The sequence below is a fragment of the Schistocerca americana genome, chromosome X (genome assembly GCF_021461395.2).
Source record: "Schistocerca americana isolate TAMUIC-IGC-003095 chromosome X, iqSchAmer2.1, whole genome shotgun sequence".
Lineage (NCBI taxonomy): Eukaryota > Metazoa > Arthropoda > Insecta > Orthoptera > Acrididae > Schistocerca > Schistocerca americana.
In genome coordinates, this window is record NC_060130.1 from 776,206,233 (window position 1) to 776,224,644 (window position 18,412).

Sequence of the window (18,412 nt, forward strand, 5' to 3'; positions counted from 1 at the left end):
TCGCTGTATTGTGCACCAAGCACACTGTAACCACTTCATATATGCGCCTGACATCCGAGAACGAGTAATGGACTACCTGCTACACTGTTCAAATGTTCAAATGTGTGTGAATTCCTAAGAGACCAAACTGCTGAGGCCATCGGTCCCTAGACTTAAAACACTTATGCTAAGAACACCACACACAGCCATACTCGAGGGAGGACTCGAACCTCCGGCGGGAGGGGCCGCGCAATCCGTGACATGGCGCCTCTAACCGCGCAGCCACAACGCGCCGCGTACTACAGTGTGTTCATTGTGGTGTCACCGCCAGACACCACACTTGCTAGGTGGTAGCCTTTAAATCGGCCGCGGTCCGGTAGTATACGTCGGACCCGCGTGTCGCCACTATCAGTGGCCGGCCGCGGTGGTCTAGCGGTTCTAGGCGCTCAGTCCGGAGCCGCGCTATTGCTACGGTCGCAGGTTCGAATCCTGCCTCGGGCGTGGATGTGTGTGATATCCTTAGGTTAGTTAGGCTTAAGTAGTTCTAAGTTCTAGGGGACTGATGACCATAGATGTTAAGTCCCATAGTGCTCAGAGCCATTTGAACCATTTGAACTTTCAGTGATTGCAGACCGAGCGCCGCCACACGGCAGGTCTAGACAGACGTCCTAGCACTCGCCCCAGTTGTACAGCCGACTTTGCTAGCCATGGTTCACTGACAAATTACACTCTCATTTGCCGAGACGATAGTTAGCATAGTCTTCAGCTACGTCATTTGCTACTACCTAGCAAGGCGCCATTATCAACTGCTATTTATCTTGTGATGCATGTACCGTCAGACCGATGTTCACCAATTATGGATTAAAGTTAAGTATTCCAACAGATACGTACTATTTTTGCTAGTCTCATATCCCTGACCTGTTCCAGACCTCACGCCATCCTGCGTGAGCTTAAACGCGTGCCTTTCGGCTTCACCTCGTAGTGGCTTGGCTGTCTTGCCAAGTCACAACATTCATCCTGCATCATTGGTCGGCTACTAGCAGCAGCCGGACTAGGGAATTACCGTCCCATGCGGAGGCTGCCGTTAATACCACGACTCTAACTGTAAGGAATACTGCTATCTTGAATGTTATGACGTAGCGATATTGTGCTCCTTGCCTATGGCTGGATTCTGAAATTTTCGAAGCTGAGCGCGCCTTTTCTCTGGAGCGAGAATAGTCCTTCTGTATAACGTCAACAACTTCCTAGTGCTACTAGCCACGCGCCAAGTTAACGTGAGCGTATAGTCGTTGTTGGGCTTCAGCACGGAGCGGTCGCTCAAAACCGCGCCGCGGATAAATTGAATGAAGAATTTGCTAGAATGTATAATTAAGAGTGGAAAGTGTTGCGTCGGTTCGTAGGAGAAAGGCGTTTGAGTAATTCAGTTATTTAGAAACGTAACGTAGCACTCGTTACTTCGATGTGAATATGGAACTACGTAGCTTAACTGCTAGCACAAGACTCGATGAGTTTATGCATTGTTAGGGAAGTGTGTTACATGCTAAAGCAGTGTTAGTCAATCTGGTCCCTACTGCTCTCTAGTGGACGTTCCGGCTTCCATGGCGTGTGGTAGGCGGTTCATAGATAAATACGTGTTCATTAATTATCCACAAAACGTTGACAAAGTACTTGCCGGCCGGTTTGGCCGAGCGCTTCTAGACGCTTCAGTCTGGAACCGCCTGACCGATACGGTCGCAGGTTCGAATCCTGCCTCGGGCATGGATGTATGTGATGTCCTTGGGTTAGTTAGGTTTAAGTGGTTCTAAGTTCTAGGGGACTGATGACCTTAGATGTTAAGTCCCATAGTGCTCAGACCCATTTGAACCTTTTGAACAAAGTATTTGGTAAGTAATAATTATTACATACTTTAACTAGCTGCAACTCCGCTTTATAAATTTTATAACGTAAAATTACTTCTATGCTTTAGAACTCACCATTACTTTAAAACTGTTGAATGGTTAGAAAATTTACTACTAAAAGGGATACAAAAGTGAGCGGTAGGTAAGAAAGTTTGACTATCCCTGTACAATAAAACACAGTAATTTGACTTGTACTGTTATTATTTCAAATTGAAATTTTCAATTTTTAACAGTACAACTTTAATATTTGAAAAGTACAAGAGACAAGTGTTGGTATTAAAAACATGGTCATGTTTGTAATAACGCGTGTTCTCCATTTAAAGCTCCCATAATCGAGTAGGACAGCAGCAAGAATAACTAAAATAACCGAAAAGGGGAGAGCTATTTTAGAAAATGGTTACGTTAGAAGTGGTGCCGTCACCGGTAAGCACGGACTGTTGATCACTGGCGTCGCATTGTGTTCGGTGATGAATCGCGGTTGTGCACCGTCCTGCACGTCGCTCGTCGGCGAGTATGCTGGCGGCCACGGGGGAGATCCCATTCTTAAAATATTTTGGAAAGTCATACAGGTGTCACTTCTGTCGTCGTGGTGTAGGGAACCATCAGGTATGAATTGTGGTCTATACTGGTAGCGATAGATGGAACGCAGACGGCAGAATGTTACATCACCTCCTGAGCCCTCTCTTTTACCTCTCATGCGACAGTATCGTGGTGCTATTTTTCAACAAGACAGTGCTCAACTACACATAACAAGTGTTTGTATAAACTGTTCCGTGAAGTTGAAGTACTCCCGCGGCTAGCACGATCACCAGATACACTACTCGCCATTAAAATTGCTACACCAAGAAGAAATGCAGATGATAAACGGGTATTCATTGGACAAATATACTAGAAATGACATGTGATTACATTTTCACGCAATGTAGGTGCATAGATCCTGAGAAATCAGTACCCAGAACAACCACCTCTGGCCGTAATAACGGCCTTGATACGCCTGCGCATTGAGTCAAACAGAGCTTGGGTGGCGTGTACAGGTACAGCTGCCCATGCAGCTTCAACACGATACCACAGTTCATCAAGAGTAGTGACTGGCGTATTGTGACGAGCCAGTTGCTCGGCCACCATTGACCAGACGTTTTCAGTTGGTGAGAGATCTGGAGAATGTGCTGGCCAGGGCAGCAGTCGAACATTTTCTGTATCCAGAAAGGCCCGTACAGGACCTGCAACATGCGGTCGCGCATTATCCTGCTGAAATGTAGGGTTTCGCAGGGATCGAATGAAGGGTAGAGCCACGGGTCGTAACACATCTGAAATGTAACGTCCACTGTTCAAAGTGCCGTCAATGCGAACAAGAGGTGACCGAGACATGTATCTAATGGCACCTCATACCATCACGCCGGGTGATACGCCAGTATGGCGATGACGAATACACGCTTCTAATGTTGCCGGCCGCGGTGGTCTAGCGGTTCTCGGGGCGCAGTCCGGAACCGCGTGACTGCTACGGTCGCAGGTTCGAATCCTGCCTCGGGCATGGATGTGTGTGATGTCTTTAGGTTAGTTAGGTTTAAGTAGTTCTAAGTTCTAGGGGACTGATGACCACAGATGTTAAGTCCCATAGTGCTCAGAGCCATTTGAACCATTTTTTGCTTCTAATGTTCGTTCACCACGATGTCGTCAAACACGGATGCGATCATCATGATGCTGTAAACAGAACCTGGATTCATCCGAAAAAATGACGTTTTGCCATTCGTGCACCCAGGTTCGTCGTTGAGTACACCATCGCAGGCGATCCTGTCCGTGATGCAGCGTCATGGGTAACCGCAGCCACGGTCTCCGAGCTGATAGTCCATTCTGCTGCAAACGTCCTCGAACTGTTCCTGCAGATGGCTGTTGTCTTGCAAACGTCCCCATCTGTTGACCCTGGGATCGAGACGTGGTCGCAAGATCCGTTACAGCCATGCGGATAAGACCCATGTCATCTCGACTGCTAGTGATACGAGGCCGTTGGGATCCAGCACGGCGTTCCATATTACCCTCCTGAACTCACCGATTCCATATTCTGCCAACAGTCATTGGATCTCGACCAACGCGAACAGCAATGTCGCGATACGATAAACCGCAATCGCGATATGCTACAATTCCACGTTTATCGAAGTCGGAAACGTGATGGTACGCATTTCTCCTTCTTACACGAGGCATCACAACAACGTTTCACCAGGCAACGCCGGTCAACTGTGTATGAGAAATCGGTTGGAAACTTTCCTCCTGTCAGCACGTTGTAGTTGTCGCCACCGGCGCCAACCTTGTGTGAATGCTCTGAAAAGCTAGTTATTTGCATATCACAGCATCTTCTTCCTGTCGGTTAAATTTCGCGTCTGTAGCAAGTCATCGTCATGGTGTAGCAATTTTAATGGCCAGTAGTGTATGTTCCCAATAGAATATATGTGTAATCAGCTCTGACTTTCACGTTGTCCCAGCGCCGGTATACAGGATATCAAGGACAGGTTAAAACAGTTTTGGGCCACCTTGCCTCAAGAGAGGGTGCAACTGCTTTATGATATCCTTCCCCACTGAATCAGTACATCCATCCACGCCAGAGTGGGTGCATCGTCATACTGGTAATTGGGCTTATACTGCCGAGTTCTCTATAAATTTGACTCGATTTTGTTATCACTGCAAAAATATCGTACACCATTTCAAACTTTGAAATTTCAATTCTTTTCCTCCTCACTTCTTTTGTCAGGCTGTGTACTATTTACGCCTTATTTCCAGAATGACCATTGAAGGTCATTTGTATTGGGTTGGTGCATATGTTTTTCGATTAGTTTAATAACACAAGAGGTAGTCATCAATAATACATTGTCCTTCACTATTTACAACAGTCTGGCAATGCCATTGAAGATAATTTGTATTAGGTTGGTCCATATGTTCGTAGCATTTTTCCATAAGTGTAATAAACATAAAAGATACACATAACACTGACTTTAGTCATGGATAGTCCATTCTCCTTCACTATTTACAACAGTCTGCCACGCTGAGATAACTTTACGATTCTGCGACTGTAGAAATCACGTGGTTTTGAGACGAAGAACTCTTCGAGTCATGTTCGGAGTGCATTTTCATCCGGAAAGGAAGTTCCTTGAAGGTTCTTCGACAGAGAGCGGAAAATATGGAAATATGAGGGCGCAAGATCAGGTTAATGAGGTGGGAGTGGAATAGCCTCCCAACCCAACTCCCGATCGTTGTTCTTGGACTGCGTCTGCAAGACGTCTCATTTGCTGACAGTAAATGTCAGCAGTGATGGTTACACCTCGGGGTAGCAATTCGTAGTAGACTACACCGTCACTGTTCCACGAGATGCATAACATTATCTTTTGTGGATGGGCGCAAGTCTTTGTACGGGGCACTGCTGATTTCTTTGGGTTCAACCACTCTTTTCGTTTCCTTATGTTAGCATAAACACACCATTTATCGTCACCAGTAAGGATAAAGGATAGGAATGATCGGTGTTGTTCATGAGCCACTTGATAGCGAGCAAGCAGGGATGCACATACAGCCACTCGCCGATTTTTGTGATTTTGTCTTAGAGCATGCGGTACCCATACACCCAATTTTTTTAAGGTTCCCCATTGCATGCAAATGCCCCACGCTGCTGGTATGATGACAGTTCATCAAATTTACCAGTTGTCGAGTCCACTGACGTGGATCTTTGTGGATTAATGCTTTTAAATGATCTTCATCAAACCCCGAAAGTCTTTCTGAACGTCGAGAGTCACTAATGTCAAAAGGATCCTCTTTGAAACCAGAAAACTATTTTCTTAAGGTGCTCTGTCCAATGACATTATTCCCATACACAGTGCAAATGTTTCTGACTGGCTCCGCTGCTGTCAGCCTTCTACTAATGCAAATTCAAATAGCAACAGTGAATCGTAAATAAAAATGACAATCGATAAATAAATCTATAGCAACCGGAATACCAACATGCAAAACAAAAACGCTACGAATTTAATGCACCAACCTAATAAACAAATCGGGATCTCCTCTGATGAGAAATGCTCTATGTCTGTGTAAGCTTAAGACCGGAAAAACAAATAATAACTGAATTAATATTAAAAACATTATATTACAGTTACATTTTGCCGACACCTCACATGCGAAAGAAATGTTTTAGACCCCTTAGCAAAAACAAAGCCGATCTATTCGAGAGAGTCACCAGAGTCGATTAGGGACTTTGATGAGAGAAATACTGTTTTGGTGTGGTACTCTGATACCAAAATACTAGTCTGTTAACATGGTCGATGCACCCCAGTGACTGAAACGGGTAACATGGGGTTCACAATGTGAATTCCGCTGCGAAGCGAAAACCGTTAAAGCAGCAAAAGTTGCCGAGAACCGTAAACACACAAATCCGAATCATTGATTCTGAAAAGTCCGTGCCAAATAACGGTCGGCACATTGTTAATCTTACGGCACGTGGCGATCAGCTTCACTGGATAGCAGCAACTGGTCTATTGATGTGCGGTCGCGAGATTTACGCGTATAGAGCAGCAGTGTGAGTAACTATCGCGGCCGTGACACGTGTTCGCAGCGCTGTTTCCGGGCAGAGAGAGTATTACATCTGCTAAAGAGCAGGTTTGCCTGTGACGTGATGTCGATATGCATATGCTGCGATACTTGCGTTTAACAGAAATGATAAACACGGTATAGGTGCAGTCAAAGTTCAAATACGTCCTAACTCCTCTCCTAAATAAATGTGTGCCAACCTAAGTAACAAAAGGCAGCAAAGATCCAGCATGATTTAATGCTAATATTCTGAAATTATTGTGAAAGTAAATACTACCACACTATTGCTACAAACGGGATTGTAGGAAATCTGGACGAGAAAAGTTAATGACAAGTCTTGCATCCGTAGATTGACTATGCGTAATCCTTAAAATAAATTTCACTGTCAGACTATCCAGAAATATTGCATTTCCTTTCATATCTGAAAATGTATTCGTGCATAATAATATTATCATTCCAATGTTTGGCCGACACATACAGTGGCAAGTAAGAAATATGGAGGTATGCACGCCCGATATCGGAAAATAACTGAGGCAACTCAAAACGAATAAGGTTCCAATACCTGATGGGATTCCTCTTGGATTTTACATTAAATATGCTGTCTTCTTTCTAGCTCATATTTATTCACAATCACTCACACTGCGTATCGTACTACGTGAAGGGTGTGTGTTGCTCCCGTTTGAGAAATAGGACACAAGAAACGCAGGCTGAGAATTAAACGCCAGTGTCGATGTGTTGCAGGAAATGAATGTTATAAGCTTCAACATTTCGACACACCTGCAGGGAGAGACTTACTTAAAAATTGCACTGAGTCAGGTAACACAGCTGACTTAATTCATACATGATATCTTGCAAATAGTAGATGCAGACGAAGACGACGATTCTCTTTTCCTAGAACGGCCGAAATACATTCGGCAGTAACCCACATTTTCGATTAGAAACTAAGACACGATCATACGAAGTATCTCTCCAAACGTGTGGTTGTCTCGAAGAATTTTTAATAGTGCAAGACAGCACCTCATTCTGGATGGCGTATGTCCAATACAAATAAATTTATCATCGGAAGCGTAATAGTACGGCTACTGTATTCAATATAAATAAATTATGTATCAGATATAGTCAGCAACAAATTCTGATTGTTCACCTCCGATGCTGTTGCTACATTAAAGTCGCTGGATGATCTTAAGGAAACGCATATCGACTTCGACATTATTTCCACTTGGTGGAAAGAATGGAATATCTCGTTAAATATGGATAAATATCGAATAAACAGATTGATATAATCCATGTGGCGCTGTAAAATAAATCCTCAGGGAGCTGGAATGGGAATACATGGAAGAATGGAAACGTTACTCACTCGAAACCCTGTGTGCAAATTAAGAGAGGGTACTTGAGAAAAACTATGCGACAGTTCCACTGTAACCATCTCGCGTACAGAGCCGGAGAAAAGGATAAGAAAAATTAGGCTTCATTCCGGAGAACAGGACAGCTGTTTTTTCCTCGCTTCATACGATAATGGATTAGGACTAAAATAGAGTGTTGGTACGAAATAACCTCCACATTCCACTGTGCAGTCGCTTGAGCAATGTACACTACTTGATCAAAAGTGTCCGAATACTCCCATGTAACGCGAAATTGACCACTACATGTCGCAAGAGGCAGACCCACCAAGATAACAAGAGGTGACACTGTATCACACAAGCGGATTGTAGTGAAATTGCGTTCTTATGGAATATCGTCTCAGTTATGTGACTGGATTTGTGATTTCCTGTCAGAGAGGTCACAGTTCGTAGTAATTGACAGAAAGTCATCGCGTGAAACAGAAGTGATTTCTAGCGTTCCACAAAGTTGTGTTGCAGCCCTTTTGCCGTTCCTTATCTATATAAACGATCTGGGAGACAATCTGAGCAGCCATCTTAGGTTGTTTGCAGATGACGCTGTCGTTTATCGACTAATAAAGTCATCAGATCAAAACAAATTGCAAAACGATTTAGAAAAGATATCAGAATAGTGCGAAATTTGGCTTTTGACCCTAAGTAACGAAACGTGTGAGGTCATCCACATGAGTGCTAAAAGTAATTCGTTAAACTTCGGCTACGCGATAAACCAGTTCAATCTAAAAGCAGTAAATTCAACTAAATACCTAGGAATTACAGTTACGAACAACTTAAATTGGAAGGAACACATAGAAAATGTTGTGGGGATGGCTAACCAAAGACTGCGTTTTATTGGCAGGACACTTGGAAAATGTAACAGATCTACCAAAGAGACTGCCTACCCTGCGTTTGTCCGTCCTCTTTTAGAATACTGCTGCGCGGTGTGGGATCCTTACCAGATAGGACTGACGGAGTACATCGAAAAAGTTCAAAGAAGATCAGCACGTTTTGTAGTATCACGAAATATGGGAGAGAGTGTCGCAGAAATGATACAGGATTTGGGATGGACATCATTAAAAGAAACGCGTTTCTCGTTGCGACAGAATCTTCTCACGAAATACCAATCACCAACTTTCTCCTCCGAATGCGAATATATTTTGTTGACACTGACCTACATAGGGAGAAACGATCACCACGATAAAATAAGGGAAATCAGAGCTCTTACCTAAAATATAGGTGTTCGTTCTTTCCTACCGCTATACGAGCTTGAAATAATAGAGAATTGTGAAGGTGGTTGGATGAGCCCTCTGCCAGGCACTTAAATGTGATTTGCAGAGTATCCATGTAGATGTAGATGTAGAGTATTAAGTTGTTAGTAGAGAAGCAGTGACAGCAGAATGGGTCGGTTAGGACAGCTTAGTGACTTCGACTCTTTACTAGTCACTGGATGTCACTTTAGTCCCAAAAACATCACGAACATTGCAACCCCTCTAAAGCTCGACCGTTGGTGGTGCCATTGTGGATTGTAAACACGAAAGAAGGATATGTACACGAAATTCTGGAAACATCCCCCAGGCTGTGGCTAAGCCATGTCTCCGCAGTATCCTTTCTTTCAGGAGTGCTAGTTCTGCAAGGTTCGCAGGAGAGCTTCTGTAAAGTTTGGAAGGTAGGAGACGAGATACTGGCAGAAGTAAAGCTGTGAGTACCAGGCGTGTGTCGTGCTTCGGTAGCTCAGATGGTAGAGCACTTGCCCGCGAAAGGCAAAGGTCACGAGTTCGAGTCTCGGTCGGGCACACAGTTTTAATCTGCCAGGAAGTTTGATACGTACACGCTTTGCAGCATTGTGTGCTGCAGTAGGGGAGCCTTGCAACGTGCTGTTCTGAACAGATCTCCACTCCCTCGAACTCTTATGTATTTATGGACAACCCTGCAGGATTCATGGTGTCAGTTCCCTCCAGCACTACTTCAGACATTCAGTGCGGCGCTTCTGCGTGCTAGCAGTCGCCCTACGCGATATTAGGCAGGTGTACCCGTTTCTTTGGCTCTTCAGTGTAGAAGAGAATGTACTAATTAGAAAATTTAACACTATACGCATTCATATGTGGGAACTTTTGAGAAGAGGTTTGGATTGCAGTTCTGTGAAGCGATTTATAATAGAATGAACAGATAAAACTAATCATGACAGAGGCATACGGCGACAGAGATTCATTGGAAGTGTTGTGCTGGACAAAAAACACTAGTCGGCACTATGGCGGGTTCTTAGACTACTTCTGGAAGAGGCCGAGTTGACATTACAATATATACAAAATATTAAATCGATTTATTATAAATTGATCAAGATGGAATACTGAACTCTGAATGATCCATGTCCACAGAAATGTCATGAATATTTGTAACTATCAGTGAACACTTAACTTATCACTTGATACAGTATAAAATAATAGTCTCTTCTCTCAAACTGGAACTGACAATGAACTGTGCTCCTTGGTTCTGTATCATACAACTTTCACACTGCTGGCTGTAATGAGAAGTCGCTGTCGTCTTCGGAGATGACTGCAGAGTGGGCTGAGCGGCACTCCCTCCGCCATACACCACGGCGTACTGGGATAGACGTAGATTAAAGTAGGTCTCTAAGGCTGCAGCGGTGGCCTATAGAACTTTTGAGGGTGTGTCTACGCTGTCTCTTATTCGTCGTTGCGTCTTGCAGCGACTGAGCTTCTTTGAATCCCCGTCGTTCCGTCGCGATGTATTAACTTTAACATGGCAACTTGTTCTTCGGAAGACACCACAGGAAGAATTCTCAGAAAGTGCAATCCACTCACGAAGGTGATAGCTAATAAAACTCTCGTTCGACCGATATTTGATTACTGTTCGGAAGTCTGGGACCATTACCAGACAGTATGCACGTTGTACGGGGAGGAATGGTCAACATTCAAAGATATGGCAGGTGTGATCATTCGAAGCGAAAAGTCTAATAAATATGGACCCTAAAATACTTACTTTAAGACCTATGAGCACTTCTTCATCTTCTATTCTGTGAAACAAATCTCTTCTATTGCAGGGTCTTTCCTTTCCTTATTTTGAGAGGTAATGTATGGACCACACCAAGAAAAAAATGGCCGCTGAACATGGTCTCTAAAGTGCATACGTTAGGGCTATGAGACTTGTTCGTCTTCGCTACTGTGAAACATCTCTTCTTCTGAAGAAGTGTTCGTAGCACTTTAGGTATGGAGTTGAAAGCCCATGTTTGTAAGATTCTTTTGCTTTTAATAATCGTTAGTGTCATATCCCTGAATATTAAACATTCCTCCTGGGACACCCTGTAGACAGAAGTAGTATAGATGATCCAAAGACGAGCAGCGAGTTTCGTCGTAGGCTTGTTTAATAAGCACGAAAGCCCCTTTGAAATGCTCGTCGAATTCTTGTGGCAGAGGCTATAAGAGAGGCATTGTGCACCATAATATGGTACACTGTCAAATTCCGAGAGCGTGCGTTGCCAGTAGATATAGCCAATATATTCCTTCTCCTAAGTATATCTCCAGAAGAAACAATGCATATGAAAACTAGAGAGTTTAGAGTTCAGACGGAGGCTTACAAACAATCCGTTCTCCCCTTCCAGCATTCGCGACTGGAACAGTAAAGGGGCGGGGGGGGGGGGGGGGGGGGGGGAGTTATCTAGTACACGAAATACCCTCCGCCATACACCACGGCGCACAGGGATAGATGTAGATTAAAGTATGTCTCTAAGGTTGAATGTCAATATCAGGCCCATTTTATTTACAGCTCGTGAATTTGATAACGTCTTGGCCTAACGAGAGATATATTAATCACGAATGGCTTATTATGTGTTTGTAGTTCAGTATTCATCAGAGACGAACAGAATCTGTCTGAATAAACTCCTTCTTGATCTAAATAATAAAACACTGCACCAGTTACGTATTTCTTAATGCATACCAGGACGCGTTTCGAGAATTTATTCTCATTGTCAAGTACAAATCCTTATTTTGACGTTTTATGTGATGTTTGCGCGCGTGTTTCCCTCTCTCTCTTCCCCTGCAGTAATCCTTTTGTGGTTTTACTGCAGTTAGATGATTGAAAAAAATGTTAATCTTGTCATTTTTTACGTTTTAATGTTATGACATAGTATTTTTTTCTATCTCTTTGGAGTACTGTGCCTCCTTCTGTGTGCAGAAATCCGCTCACACGCGTATCATCACACACACTGTTGGTCCAAAGTACACCTCAAAGGCTCAACGATATTGAGATCTGGTGAGTGTGGTGGCCAGGGTAGATGCGACAATTCATCTTAATGCTAACAAAATCAGTCCTGGACTATGCGAGGTGTGTAAACAGGTGCCCTGTCACTTTGGAACGCGGCATAACCTTGAACAAATATTGTAGCATGAGATGGATCTGGTCAGCCAAACTAGTCACATAATCCTTTGCATTAACTCGACCTTGCAGAGCAACGACGGTGTCCATGGAAGGCCATAATATGGCTGACCAAATCATCACCGAATTCCCACTATGTTTCACTCTTAGGACGTAAACTAGGACAGAAGATGGAAGCAGTATGGAGCAAGACTCATTCGACCAAATGACATGCTTCCATTGTTCACAGACCAGGTTTTATGGCTTTGGCACGACATTTTCCTAAACGGGCATTTGCATCACTGATGTCTGGTTTTGTAATTCCATCCTGCCCTGCAGTTACCAGCTTACATAGTTCCTTTCGTGTTGTTTTGTTGGTGACAGGGTATGCGAGTGTGACATTCAGTTCTGCAGTGATTTTTGCAGCTGTTGTCCTCTTATTTTTCGTGACAACCCTCTTCAGTGAGAGCCAGTCACGATCATTCAAGACACACTTCCGTCCGTGTTTTGACTTAGCGGATGGCGTTTTTCCGCTTTCGCTGTATGCGGTATATACACTGAGGTGACAAAAGTCATGGGATACCTCCTAATATCATGTCGGACCTTGTTTCGCTCGGCGTAGCTCAGCAACTCGACGTAGCACGCACACAACAAGTCGTTGGAAGTCCCTTGCAGAAATATTGAGCCATCCTGTCTCTAGAGCCACCCATTATTGAGACAGTGTTGTCAGTGCATGATTTTGTACAACATCTGACCTCTCAGCTATTTCCCATAAATGTTCGATGAGACTCATGTCGGGCGATCTGGGTGGCCCAATCATTATTCGAACTGTCCAGAATGTTCTTCAAACCAGTCGCGAACAGTTGCGGACCGGTGACTTGTCGTATTGTCATCTATAAAAATTCTATCGCCGTTAGGGAAACTGAAGTCCATGAATGGTTCAAATGGCTCTGAGCACTGTGGGGCTTAACTTCTGAGGTCATCAGTCCCCTAGAACTTAGGACTAATTAAACCTAACTAACCTAAGGACATTACACACATCCATGCCCGAGGCAGGATTCGAACCTGCGACCGTAGCGGTCGCACGGTTCCAGACTGAAGCGCCTAGAACCGCTCGGCCACGTCGGCCGGCCATTTATCCTTTCTAGAAACATTTTCCTACCGAAGTCCATGAATGGTTGTAAATGCTCTCTAAGTAGACGAACATGATCATGTCCAGTCAATAATCGGTTCATTTGGATCAGAGGACCCACTCCTTACCATGTAAACACAACTCATACCACAATGGAGTCACAACCAGCTTGCATAGTGCCCTGTTGACAACTTAGGTCCATAACTTCGTTGGTTCTGAACTACACTCAAACCCTACCATCAGCTCTTACCAACTGAAATCATGATTCATCTGATCGGGCCATGGTTTTGCAATCGTCTAGGGTCCAATCTACATGGTCGCGAGCCCAGGAAAGGCGCTGTCATGCGATTACCAAAGGCACTCGCGTCGGTCGTCTGCTGTCATAGCCCATTAACGCCAAATTTCTCCGCGCTACATAAAGATGATACATTCTCGAAATGCGTCGTACTATGCACGAAAAAATACATAACTGCTTCAGTGTTTTATTACTAAAATCATAAATGGCACAGTTGTAGGGTCTCTAAGAAACACCGAACACGGTAAATGCAATGAAGTTAAACTGTTGCAGCTACTGTAAAATTTACGTATCTTAGGAATTGTTTAAATCTGTTCGCTGTCGCTTCACGTAATGTTCTTTGAAGACTAACAGTACAACATTAATTACGTACAGAGTGAACCGTGTTATCCGAATAACTCTGCAGCATTACGTAATTAATTTCTCGGCGAATGTAACCATCTTACGCGGAAAAACAATTAAGCTGGCGTTGTACTTCGCGACGAAAATTAATTCCACCCAGTTTCACTAAATCGCTCCGGGCTCGGACATTTCCTTAATGAAGGTGGAACCCGATTTCGCCCCTGCGCGGTGCAGAATGCAGGGAGAAATGTCGCGTGGCTAATGGCTTATTTTGTGGCCTTGCTGTATGTACAGCTTTTTGGATTGCCCGACTAATGAGTTATCCTAGTCATAATAGTAAGGTAGTGTGTGATTCCTAACACTCGGTGTCTCCGAGGGTATGCTCTAAGTTTTTCTTTATTTTTTATCACACTTTACGCAAAATCATTCCCTTTCTTACTTTTAAAGTCTTCTGATCATAAAGAGTGCAGTTTTAGTTAGATAAATTCTTATGAAAGCAATCTGACGTCAGTAAATAATTTTAACTGTTTTGTAACAGTGTGTGAGAAGATAAGCTTCTGATTAGCAATAGCCTGTGTCCTGGTTACATGTTTTATCGTCTACATTTCCTCAATATCAATAATACAATAACTTAAACGTAATGGCACGATCTGTAGACGCTCTCTGGTATCACAAATGTCCACAAAGTACTCGCAGACTTGACAAAGGAAAGTGTCAGTTTGCATGCAGGTAAGATAAAGATTGTTCTTCAGCGACTGAGAACACCTCTCTTGTGTTTTGCTTTTCCGTTATTTCGAGTAAACCGCATATTCGTTAAAGAATCGAACATACTAGTGCAAAACTGCTTCAAACGTCTGATTTTTTACAAGTGAGTTAATGTGTTAAATATCTGATGTAATCATGTAAGCGAGAAGAAGTTTAGAAAAGCTTCGATTACAACCATGTTTGAAGTTTCTTCGAAATCGCCACGTGCTATCGTTATTAAACGCAGGATGAGTATGGTACGGGTAATCAGAGCTTCGTTTCAAGCGAAAGCTTGTTTTTCACGCATCTCAATGTTTATGAAGTCGTATTTCTACAATGCTATCCTCGAACGGCAAGCGCTCCGCCTTGCCTACCGGATCCACCTTCCTTCACCCAAATAACTCCTGTATGACCTCATCCCCTTCCACCACCTCCTCCTTTTCCTCTTACATTTCTGCATCTTTTACACCATCCACAGGCTTGATCCTCCCCCTCCCGTCCACCATCCCTTGGTTTCCTCCTTCCTGTCCACCCCCCGCCAGTTTCCACACCTCTATCGCTGTATCCCTCCTTCTCTCCACCTCCACACCCTCCATTTGCTTCATCAGGGCAATTTCCAGCACCTCCCCTCCCAGATGTTGAACTATGCCATGACCTCTACCCTTCTTTCCAACTGTGACCTGGCCTTGTTACTACCCTTCCACAGCCCCCCCTTTTCCTCCCCCTCCTCGTCCCAGCGCGGCTTCCCTTCTTCCCCCTGAGTCCCTGCAGCTTGACTGTTTTCCTCTCCTGCCTGTTCCTTCCCCAGCCCTCCTTCAGAGCCCCCCCCCCACATCATCCCCCTTCCTCTCCCCTACTCCTCGCCTCCTTTTCTCTTGTCCCCCCCCCCCCCTGGCAGTTCCCCTCAGGTTTTTATTCGCTCTCAGTGTGCTGTGCTATACAGTGCTATACAGTGACATCTAGTGATGTGGTTTTAATTGTGTGCTCGACCTGTTTATCGTCCATGATTGTTCCATGCTACGCCGTCCGTCACGTGACTGTTTTAATCGTTCTGCGACTTTTTATGCTCCAGCTGTACTTTGCCTGGTGCCTTTTAACCCAGTGTGTTTTTTGGGTAAAATACTTTTTTAGATTTTTATCTCAATTTTTCAGTCACCGCTTTGTATGCTTTCTTTTCTTCTGTTCTGGCTTTTTTTGTTTCTATATTCCGCCGTGTTTTCTTCTTTGTATTATTTTAAATGTCTTCCTGTCTATTTATGTCTCTTGGTTGAAGAGCAGCACTTATGCTGCTGCCAGCCCGCCCCTGATGGGGAATGGAAATTTCAATAAAGGAAAAAAAATAGTAGCCAGTTCATGACGCTACAGGCAAGGGATCCTGCTAATGCTGCTATCTTGTTTGTTCAATACTCAATGTGCATCGAGGCATGTCTGACTCATGTTTTTTTTTTGGCTATGTTTGTGTTTCAAACCATACTGTGCACTTTTTGTACGTCTGTTGAAGGGAACATGGAACGTTTATGAATAAGCTAAGCACTCCGTCATCAGGCCACATGTGGCCCACCGGGACCATCCGACCGCCGTGTCATTCTCACCTGAGGATGCGGATGGGAGGGCCGTGTGGTCAGCACACTGCTCTTCCGGCTGTTATGATGGTTTGCTGTGACTGGAGCAGCTACTATTCAGTCGAGTAGCTCCTCAATGGCATCACGAGGCTGAGTGCACGCAGAAAATTGGCAACAGCGCATAGCGGCCCGGATGGTCACCCATCCAAGTGCCGGCCACGACCGACAGTGCTTAACTTCGATGATCTGATGGGAACCTGTGTATCCACTGCGGCAAGGCCGTTGCCTAACGTCTGTGAATGGCTAATGAAAATTTTGTTCTAAACGCAATTGTAAATGGTATTCCATTGCTGTATGTGCAAGCATATGGAAGCTGTACTATTCTATTAGTGACAGTCAAATGAAAACGAGAAAGATGGAATACTGGAAATCGTATGGGGAGAGCTTGTGACTACATGGAGGATGAGTAAGTGCTTCCCAGAGAAACTTCTGCAGCGTACCTAGACAACAGGTGGACCTGACATTCCATAGCATCCACACAATTCTGATCTCTCCCAAACGACTTTCATGCTTTTGCAGCCTGGGAGGAACACATTTGTGGTCGTCAATTTGCTTCGAACGAAGAGGTGCACGCTTGGGTACAATCATAGTTCCATAGGCAATCACAAATATTTTTCCAGGAAGGTATTTATCGCCTTTTCTCACAATGAGAGAAATGTGTTAACACTTATGGTGATTACTTTTGAAAGAATAAACAGTTTACTTACTTTTTTTCAACAGTCCCATTTTCATTTGACGGCCCCTTAAAAATAGGATGGTTCTTTTGAAAACAAAAACCTTGTCGTCGTATATGTAAGTTGAATTTACCAAAAGTTTCTGTCTTCATTCACGTAGAAGATACACAGACAGGGTGGTCTACAGGTGTGCAACAACCCTTCAAAAATTAAAAAAAAAATATGGATAAACACCTTTAAAGTAGTATGAGATGGAAGAGGTGGGAAACCTGTGAGGTTATGTTATCAACATTGTGGCCATTCTGGAAGCCCCAATCTTGGATACAACTCGTAATTTTCAAATGGAGAGGGTGATCGTCTAATAAATCACACAGACAGAATTACACGAGGAAAAAGATTGTGCCCTTTTATTTGAATAAAGGTTTATTCATTCTCAGGGTTTTGACTGATCCTCCTTCCTTATAGGTGACGTGAAAGCTGGTGGCGCTGACACAAGCTGAGATCGCCTTGGTATCGGGAGAAAGTAGCATTCGTGTTATCACTGAGGATTTCAACCAACGCCACCCTTATCCCACCCTGCGGTCCTGAATCTTTTCCCGAAAATCCATAAAACTGGCTGTGTTGCCGATAAACCGAAACCTGAACGATCGAAAATGGCTACAGATGAAGCAAAATGAACCGCTGTTCTTGCATCTTTCACTAAAAGGACTCAAGCACAGTACTTGCCACATCTACCAGGAAACTGAGTCAGCCGTTCATACATAATGAGAATTTTGGCCATACACAAATGACACCCTTACAAAACAGTAATGTTACAACGTCTCACTAAGGACTATCCAGATAATCAGGTTCAGTCTCCAGAGCGCAAAACATGCAGGCTGTGCAAATGCCGTCGTTTACCCAGTGACGTGCTCTTTACGGAAGGACTTAATTTCTCTGTAAACAGAGAGGTAAATAAACAGAATCACGGTCACTGGCTAGAAGTCTCCCTTCACTAGATCGATCCATCGAATTTAGTTGACGCAGCGAAAGTGGTGGTTTTGTGTGGAATATCAGTCTCTCGTATTGTTGGGATCTTCATTATTCAGAGTACACTAACAGGAGCTTGTTAGTTACCATCCAGTGATCTAGTGAAAACCGCTGAATATTTTTGAAACACGTAAATGTTCCTCGAATATGTGACGTCAAACCCAGCGACTGAAATTTCACCATTATCATGGGTTGAATGATAGTGGCAGAGAACATGGAGTAATGTGACATCGAAAATGGTCACATCTGGGCAACTCGGACTCTCAGCTTACGGTTGTTTCGACGGCATCGGCTCCGCGTGGTTCCCTGTGGGCACAGGTTTGGTTTTATAACTACTGGTCGGTGGCCAAGGGTGTTCAACTGCAGAGGGGCCGTCCTCTTTGGTGT

General features: G+C 44.0%; 1 protein-coding gene and 1 pseudogene across 1 annotated transcript in view; one reads left to right on the plus strand and one right to left on the minus strand.

The window, feature by feature from the left end:
* LOC124556311 (protein artichoke-like) overlaps positions 1-18,412 on the plus strand; it is a 279,864-nt gene that overhangs the window by 211,089 nt on the left and 50,363 nt on the right. The gene's annotated exons all lie outside the window — the stretch shown is intronic.
* LOC124557568 lies at positions 16,432-16,549 on the minus strand (annotated as a pseudogene).